The 9,906-nt window shown below is 29.3% G+C and overlaps 1 protein-coding gene across 3 annotated transcripts in view; it reads left to right on the top strand.

Moving 5' to 3' along the window:
* The first annotated feature begins 829 nt into the window (after positions 1-829).
* LOC117168568 (DYRK-family kinase pom1-like) overlaps positions 830-9,906 on the top strand; it is a 282,401-nt gene continuing 273,324 nt past the window's right edge. For all 3 annotated transcript variants that reach the window (XM_033354320.1, XM_033354318.1, XM_033354319.1), the window contains exon 1: positions 830-1,127. The gene's annotated coding sequence lies outside the window, so the exon portion shown is untranslated. The remainder of the gene's footprint in view (positions 1,128-9,906) is intronic.

Genomic DNA, 9,906 nt, shown 5'->3' with positions numbered 1-9,906 from the left:
AGTTAAAAATTTAACTATTTCTTTGAAAATTCGTTTCTGTTTCTTTTTTTAAATTAATATTTTTGAATTGGTAATTTATCTATTTCAGTTAATGATTCATAATTTTAGTTTCAAATTTCTCCCGTTGTTTGAATGTTTAATCTACTTGTTTGAAAATTCGTTTTCTTGGTAGAAAAATCATCTTTTTTAGTCGAAAATTAGTTTTCTTTTTTGGTTGAAAATTCGTTTGAAAATTATTTTTTTGAACATACGATTTAACTATTTTAGTAAAAGATTCATAATTTTAGTATAAAGTTGCTCTTGTTAGTTGCAATTTTAAGTATATTCTCTAATCGAAAATTCATTCTTGTGCTGGAAAAATTATACTTCCAGTTGAAAATTCATCTCTTCGGTTGCAAATTTGTCTATATTCTTAAAAATGAATTTGTTGTTGACCCTAACCGGCTTGAGCCGAAAAATGGGCAATTACACGAGTGTCGAGATGAATAGAATAGCCCTTTACGGAATTTTCTTGGTCCCTAATTGAAAAGGGCGACTGTCGAGCGTAGCAGAAGAATACCAGTAGACTGTGTGGAGTGAACCAGGTGCCGTCAGTGGCGCGGGTGTGAGTGGGCGAGTGCAGATCGGCCGGTGCGGTTGCGGCAAACTCACTTGAGCCTCTCTCGACTCTCACCCGGTCCGGTCTGGTAGCTGCGCTCGACTCGCGCGGGTGAAGGGGAGTCGACAAACGTGTGTCTGCGCGCGCAGCGCTTTGTCTGGTGGAGGGATAGCGCGAACTACGCGGGGCCGCCAGGGGTCCAGGCGCGGACCATGGCGGACAAACGGCAACTGCATCCTTTCAGTCGGCCGCTGAACCCGCGTGCCGTTCGGTCGGGTGTTTGTGTCGTTGCCTTTATTTTTTCCATTTTCCTTCTGCACTGTGAGTTACGGTTACGGTTTTTTTGACAGTACGATGCCGCGTGTGCAATCCTCCCCCAGTTCTTCGTGTTCTCCAGTTCGCCAATCGGATCGTTAATCGGGGCAAAGTTTTTGTTTTTTAAAATAATTCCGGGTGAACACGCTGGATTTCCTTGGAGTAGTACAGTGAATTCTGCGTGCGGAGAACGCACACGAAACCTTCCTGCATGGTGAGTTTTATATATATATATATTTTTTTTTTTAATTTTGAAAATTAGAAGTGGATTTAGCGAAGAATTTTTGATGTGATGACAAGAAGGGGTTTTTTTGAGATTGGAAGGATCGTGATTTTTTTTGGGAGAGAATACGAGCACGTGACTGAAATTCGACTGCACTTGATAGGCCCAGTGTTTATACAGAGGACCCGGACCCGTTTTCTTCGCTTCAATCTCGGCGGACGTAACTTGGCATTTGTGCATCTCCTTCTGTCTCCAACTCTTAGAAAAAATTTTGAAGCACTTTTCTGAATGTAATATTGCATAATATTAATTAATCCTGAACTTAATAATTTTTGATTTTTTAACTTAAATTTTGGCTCATGTCTACGTTAAATTTACTGAATTAGAATATTCTGCACTCATTAATTACCCTTTTTTAAAGAAAAAATCTAATAAGTAGAACTATTTTGTTAAAAAATCTTTTTTGTTTTGTTTGTTCAGAATTTGACTACTTTTTAAAATGATTTTTTAAACTGAAAATGTAACTTCCATGTTTGGTTGACCATTTACCTTTTTAATTGAAAATTCAACGTCAAGCATTTGTTTCATTTGGTTAAAAATTCCATTATAAATAAAAATAGGTGTTTAAAACTTATTCTTTTATAGTTGAAAATTTTTTTTATTGAAATTTAATTTTTCTTTGGCGGCAAATTAGTTCTTTAAACTGAAAATTTAGCTACATTTTTTGTATAAATTTTTTTTTCAAACATTGAATTTTTTTGGTATTATTTTTCTAACTTAAAATTAAACTGCTCTATTTTATGTAGAACATTTATCTTTTTTATTTAAAAATTCATCTATTTTGTTGAAAATTTATCCGTTTTGATAGAAAATTAATCTTTTTAACTGAAAACTCCATTAAAAATTAAAATATTAGATTAAGAGTTCATGTATTTTGTTAAAAATTATTCTTTTTTTCCAGAAGATTAGTTTTTCATTGAAAATTAATTTTCCTTTGGCCGAAAATTGATGTTTAAAAAATGAACTTTTTAAACTGAAAATTTAACTTTTTTTCATAGACATTCAAAGTTTTTGTAGAAAATTCTTTGCTTTCGTTGAAAATTTAACTTTTTTTAGTTGAAAATTACTCTATTTTGTTGGCATTTTTTTGCAGAAAATTAACCTCTTTAGTTGAAAATTCCATTAAAAAATTAAATATTTGGTTGAACATTCACATATTTCGTTAAAAATGATTATTCTTCGGCATAAAATACTTTTCTTCCGTTGAAAATTATTATTTTTTTAACTAAAGATTTAAGTATGTCATTTTTTGTGGGCGTTTTTTTTTTAAAGTCATTTAATCTTTTTGGTTGAAAAATTCATCAGTTTGGTTGAAAAATTAGCTACATAGTTTGTTGAAAATTTACATGATTCGGTTAAAAATGTATTTATATAACTGAAAATTAAACTATTTTATTTTTTGTTGAATATTTATCCTTTTTAATTGAGAATTCATCTATTTTGTTGAAATGTTGTGATTTTTTTGTTGAAAATTTAATTATTTTAATATTTATTGGTTCAGCTTAACAGTTAAATTTTCAAAAAAAGAAATTAATTTTCCATGAACAAAACGAGCTTTCAACAACATAGTTGAACTTTACACCAGCGATAGGAATTTTCAACTAAATTTATAAATCTTCAACTGAACATAATTAATTTTTAACAAAGGAGTTCAACTTTCAATCTTTATTTTACTTTTAAAAAAAGATTTCCACAAAATAAATGAAGTTTCAATTGAAAAAGATCATTTTTGAAATAAACCTTTCATTTTTCAACTAAAAAGGTAGATTTTTAACCAAAAGTCAATAAGTTGAATTCGGATTCTGAAAAATTATATTTAAAAAAATGATCTTCAGCAAAATAGTTATATATTCAACAAAAAAAAGGAACTCTAACAAAATATATGAATTTCTACTAAAAATGATGTATTTTCAACTAAATAGGATTCCAAATCGAATAAAATTGTTTAAATCTGCATTTATTAATTTGAAATTACATCAAAATTGATAAAAGTTTATCAATTTTTAACATATTTTCTTTTTTGAACCTAAATGATGAATTTTCCATCCACAAAGACAAGTTTTTATTTTAAAAAAATCACTCTGCTGCCAAATAGACTAAACTTTTGAAAAACGTGAGGATTTTTAAATCTAAAATTATAAATATTTTACTAGAAAATTTAAATTTTCTCTCAATGAAATGAATTTCTAACATAAACACAAACAACAAGGATGCATTTTTTAAGTAAGAATGGGAATTTAAAAAAAATGGATTAGGTTTTTAACCATAAAGAGAAATTTTTAAGTAAAATTATGAATCTTCAACTGAAATAGATGTATTTTCTGTTAAGAAATTCATTTTCAACCGAAAATAAAATAATTTTTAAAACAAAAATTTCTAAAAAAAAAATGCAAGGAATTAGTTAGATTTTCAACTAACAAAACAAATTTTCAACAAAACAATCTAACTTTTAGCACAGTAGAGACATTTTTAATTCAAACTATGAATCTTCACCTGGAATAGTTAAATTTTCAGTCAAAACAATTCATTTTCAACAAAAAAGAAAGGATTTTTGATTAAAATAAATGAATTTTCAAAGAAATTGTTGAATTTTCACATAAAAAATATTAGTTTAAAACATAAACTCGAAAATTCAAATTAAAAAAAAATTTTTTCTATAAACAAGACGAATTTTCAACAAACTGATCCAACTTTTAACCAAGAAGATAAATGCTTAGCTAAAATGAGAAATATTTAATTGCTATACTCAATTTTTCACCTAAAAATTAATTTTCAACCAACACAAAATCGAATTATCAACAAAATACATGAATTTTCAGAGTTTAAATTTGAACTAAAAAATATTCATTTTCAACCAAAAATGGAAAATTTAAATTTTTAATAAAATAGATTAAATTTTGAAGCAAAGTCTTATAAACAAACAACACATTTTTCGGAAACTTTATTATAATCGAATTCAGGGAAATTAAATTATAAAATGGACCTAATCTCAGTCTGCGACGTAACATGAAAAATCTCATTTTTAGTTTTTAAATTATTTAAATAATAATCGCACAACAAAAATAAATTCTAAAAATAAATTCTAAAGTGTAATCTAGATATTCTTTTAAAAGAAATGGTTTCCGGAAACTGATGATTGCAGATATGTTGACCTTCGACTTGTAGAAACTTGTAGAGACTTGCAGCATCCGCCGCTAGTCCGATGGTGCTTTTGGTCTCTTTATTCTTATTTGAACGAAGCCGATCCGGGATAATTGCTGCCAACTTCAGGAACACTCTGGATCCATTTAAGAGGAAAAAAAAAAAATATTTCAGAGGATTTTGGGCATTTTAAGTGAAATTTAATTAGAAATTTTAGTTGTCATGCTGACAATAAGGAATTTTTTTGTTTGGAAGTATGACAATTTTATTTTTAATTCGTCTCGTTGATTCAGATTTTTTTTTAATTCGATTTTTTGGTGTAAAATTATTTTTTTTTAACAAAAACTTAACTATTTTTTTTGAAAAATCTTGTTCTTATTTGAAAATTCCTCTCTTTAGTTGAAAATTGCACTATTTTGTTAAAAATTAGTTTTTTTTTTCGAAAATTCGATTTCTTTAAATAGTTATCCTCTTTGGTTGAAAGTACAAACAGCTTGGTTGAAACTTAATTAGAAAAATTAAGATATTTAATTGTTTTTTCAATTTAAATTTTTTGTTCAAAACTCGTGTATAAATTAAACTGCTTGATTAAAAATTAAATAATTTATTCAAACTTTAACTTTTTTATTGAAAATTCGTGAATTTGGGTAGAAAATAATTTATTTTTTTTTGAGAAGTCATCATTTGATTTGAGGATTCAACCATTGTGTTAAAAATTCTTCTTTTTGATTTAAATTTAAATGATGGAAAATTAGTTTTTTTTTTATTGGAAAATATTTTTTTGAACTGAAAATTTAATGATTTCATGTTTGTTTATTGATTCAACGGGTTTATAATTTTGGTTTGTTTTGAAAATTATTTTTTGTAACTGAAAATTCAACTGTTTAATTTTTGGTTATAAACCGCTTTACTTTGGTTAAGAATTAATTGTTCATTATTGAAAACATAAATTTTTTGTTTTTGGTCGTAAATTGCTATTTTAAATCGAAAATTACTAAATGAGCTTTATTGTTAAAAATTTAACTTTTTTGTAGTAATTACGTTTTTCTTCGCTTAAACATTCAACAATTTAGTAGAAAAATTAAAATAATTGATTAAAAAATTTAGTTCAAAATTCATGTATTCTGTTAATAATTCATCTTGTTTTTTTTTTAGAAAATTAATCTTATTGTTTGAAATCTCAACTCTTTAGTGTTTTTTTCTTTGTTTTAAATGAATATTTGTTCGTTTAAGATTAAACTTTTTGTTTAAAAATTATATTCTTTTCTTGATAATTCACATTATTATTTTTTTAATTCATCATCACTATTTTCTTAAGGTCATCCTTTTTGTTCGAAAATCCAACAGTTTTGTTTAAAAAATTTCCTTTCGAAATGAGAATTTATCTTTTTAGGTCAACAATTTTAATTCAACTTTAATTTTTTTTTAACTTTAATGCAATTTTAATAAAGCTTAATTACTTTGTTGAAAAGTTTTCCTTTCGGATTGAAAATTCATCTGTGTAGGTTAAAAATTTAGGTATTTGAAAAAAATCATCTATTTTCTTGAAGCTTAATTATTTTGTTTACAGTGTAAGATTGTTGTAAAAGTCATTTTTGCTCATATGTAATTCATCTTTCTTGGCTGAAAATTAACTTTTTGGTCGAAGATTAAACTTTTCGGTACGGAACTTCAATTGTCTTCTATAAAATACTTCTTATGAACATTCTTTTGTTCTGTTTTATTCTTATTTCAAGCAATCCCATGCGGGATAATTGCTGCCAACTTCAGGAACATTGCGGGTTCATTTTCGCGAAAAAAGTCTTTCTCACGTGATCTAAAAGCGGATGTATTGAGACTATGGCTTCGTGCAAGAATCGAGTGACTTATTTTTTCACTCGACTTGGGGTTTCCTTTCCTTGTGAAATTTTACGCACCAAGAGTGAGACATTCCCATATTCATACTCACAAAACCCGCTTCCGACTTCCTGAAAGTCGTTTCAGTATTTACATTTTGAGATTAAAATTCTGATATGAGTGAAGATAAGGCCAAAGATTATTATTTCTTTTTATCTTCAATTTCCGAGTATATTTGAATTTCCCGCCCTTTGTAATCGTCATTTATTAGTTTGGCGAGTCTGATTTACGGCTGTGAACTAACCTTTGCCACGTTATTGTAATTCCCCTAATTTCTTTCTCAAAATATATTCTTTCATATCATTTTTTAAATCAGTTTTTTTTTACTTTGATGATTAATACTTTAAAAAATATATAGAATGTTTCATAATATATGGGGAATAGGGTTTTAATTTTAAAAGAATTTTAAACATTTCAATGAAATTTAGGTAAATTTGAATATTGAATTGAAGCAAAATTCGAGGCAAATAACAATAAGTGAATTGAAATCAATTCCAAAATGTGAAAAAATGCATTGAATGCAGTAATTCAGAGTGAATTCCAAAATATATTTTAAAATTTCTTCAAATCTTTGAAATTTTTTAATCTATTGAAAAGTGCCTCGGAATCTTTTAAAAGACCTTAAAATACTGCAAGCTCCTTTGAAATCCCTTGAAATTATTAAAATCAAGTATAAATTACTTGAAATCTTTTAAAATACCCTGAAATATTTCAAAAAGTTTGATATCTTGTGAATTCCTTAATATTTTGTAATCCTGTGAAAAAATCCTTAGAGTTTTTAAAAATGCCTTAAAATATTTCTGATGTTTAAAAGTCCCTTGGAAGTTCATTTTCACGCTTTTTCAGGGATTGTAAAGGATTTTAAGGAATTTCATAAAATTCAATAAATTAAAAAATATTTCAGGAGATTTATAAGATTTTTAGGCATTTCAGAGGATTTTCTAGAAATTAAAGGACCTCGGGTGATTCTGAAAGGTTTTAGAGTATTTCAAAAGAAAAGCTTTATCCCCTTTAGTGGTGATTCGACTGACTTTGGAGTTTGAATGGGGTAAAGTGGTTCAGGGGATTGTTAACCTGCTATTTTCTGATTTGACCGGGGTAAAGTGGTCCGGGGAATTTACAACCCGCTATTTTCTAATTTGATCGGGATGAAATGGTCCAGGGCTTTGCTAGCGTACTACACATAACTTTAGCTGAACTTGCACTTTACGGGACATGTCCAGGTATTTATTTACTCAAAGGCGAAAGACCCTAAAATTGAAAAGCATTTCAACTCTTGAGTGATGAGAGTTTGACCAGGTCAGGTCAGAGCCGTTTGAAATTTTTTTCCTATCTCCACTCTACGTCTTACGATATATGGTCGTTAGTGTTCGTTTACAACTCTCGTTTTTATCAGCTACTGGTTCAACAACATGGAAGACCAAAGAAGAAAAGAGTGGACAAAGAGAAAGAAGAAAGAAGATGCCTCCTCGCACGCGAAACGCATCGCGGATGCTGCATTCATCCGGACAATTTGTTCATATCATAATTCCATGCTTCGTGCCTCGCCCAGCCCTCCATTATGCATGTACTCTGGGCTCACTATCTTAGTTTCTCACGACAGGACTGAGCAATTGGCTGCCAGATTCGCAACACATGTTGCCACATTTATTTCCGAATTAATTTATTCACATCCTACAAGAAAACTTATTCACCTCTCTATAAGATGCAAACATTTTTCTACCTCATTTCCCTCCCCTCCCATACTCCACCTATTACCCCTCTCCTAATTTACTTACATCCCCTCCTTACACTTCAACCTTTATTTCTTCCCGAACTCCTTCCACATCTACTTTCCCTCTCCTCTCTTTCCCAACTAACACTCTTTTTTCCAAATTTTTTCTTTCCCAGGCTTCACTTCCCCTTCCGGACTCATACGCACTACCCGACTAGTCCTCTTCTCACTTTTTAACATCCCCCGCCCTTATTTCTTCTTACATCTCACCTCATAATTTTGACTTCTTCCCTACCAAACATTTCGACTCATTTCCCACAACTTCCCAATCCTTCCAATTATTACTCCTTCATCCGCACCTTACATTTCGTCTCCATCCTCTTATTTCCACTAGTTTTTCGTCCCTCGCTTCCCTTCACATCATTTTCCATCACTTTCTCTACCCTAATTTCAACCTCACTTCCTCTAAATTTTCTCGTTTTACTTCCTCTACACTGCTCACTTTTCGTAGTTTTCCAACTCTTACGTTTCCTACCCCCTGACTTGCAACACCCTGTTATTTTCAATCACTCTCCCTGCTTATACTATCCCCCCACGACTCCACACTGCTTTACTAGTCCTCCTCTCATTTAACATAAATAAATTGCTCTACCTTAATTTCCACCTAACTTCCCCTACCAGTATACCACCAACTCTAAAATCCTTTATTTAATTTTATTTCCGCCTACATCCCCTAATTGCTCTCTTCACTTTCCCTACCCTCCTTACTTTCTACACCTTTCCTCCTCTTAATTTAATTCTCCTACTCCCTCACTTTCATCACCTTCTCATTTGCACTATTACCCCTTTCATCACTTCCCCTCCCATCACTTTCTCTACTGCCCCGACCTGATTTGAATCTCACTTTCCCTACCCCCTCATTTTCGCTCACTTCCGATAATTCCTCTCCCCTTACTTTTTCTACTCCTTCACTTCCTCTCACTTGTCCTAGTCCCCCTTTTTCTTACGTCCCCGCTCTTTATTTCCCTTACCAAATAAGAGAAATTTTCTACAAAATACGTGCATTTTTTTATTAAAGAGGATACATTTTCAACCAAAAATAGGATACTTAAACTTTCAGTTAGAAATATATTTTTGTGAATAAAAGAAAAGCGAATTTTCAATAAAATATTTTAATTTCCAACACAAAAAAAAACATTTTTATCCAAAAAAAGTCAAGCTTGAACTTTAACTAATCAGACTACATTTCTAGCAAAAAAGTCAACTTTTGAACGACTTACGTACATTTTCAAATAAATAGTTGGAACAGTGTGTTATTGAATTTTTAAACTGAAAAATATACCTTTTTAACAGAAAATGGAGTAGGTAAATTTTTATTTGAGACAATTGATTTTTAATAAAAAAAACTAATTTTCTAAACAAAAATTTAATTTTTTACGAAATTGTTGAATTTTTAAGCCGATTTGACGAATGTTCTACAAAATACTTTAATCCTCAACTTAAATAGATTAATTTTCAACCAAAAAGCGTAATTTTTTAACAAAACAAGAAAAAATTTTCAACAGTATAAATAAATTTTTATCTGAATAGTTGAATTTTCCACCAAAGAAATTATTTTTTAACTAAAATAATGAATCTTCAACAAAAAAAATTAATTTTAAAACAAATAAAATGTATGTATTTTGAACGAAATAGTTAATTATTCAATTAAACGGATGAATCTTCAACCAAGAAGAATAAATTTCAATAAAAAAACATAAATTTTACAGAAAAAGTGGAATTTTACAGAAATGATCGCTTAACTAAAATAATATATCTTCCACAGTAAAATGTAATTTTTAAATGAATAATTGAATTTCTATGAAGAAGAATTATTTTTTTACCAAGAAGGACGTATATTCAACAAAACACATGAATTTTTTAATTAAAAGAAAAAGAAATTTTCAACCACAAATAGAA

Source organism: Belonocnema kinseyi, chromosome 1 (assembly GCF_010883055.1).
Source record: "Belonocnema kinseyi isolate 2016_QV_RU_SX_M_011 chromosome 1, B_treatae_v1, whole genome shotgun sequence".
Classification (NCBI taxonomy): Eukaryota; Metazoa; Arthropoda; class Insecta; order Hymenoptera; family Cynipidae; genus Belonocnema; species Belonocnema kinseyi.
The sequence above is the reverse complement of the archived record's forward strand: the minus strand, read 5'-3'. Positions and strand labels throughout refer to the sequence as shown.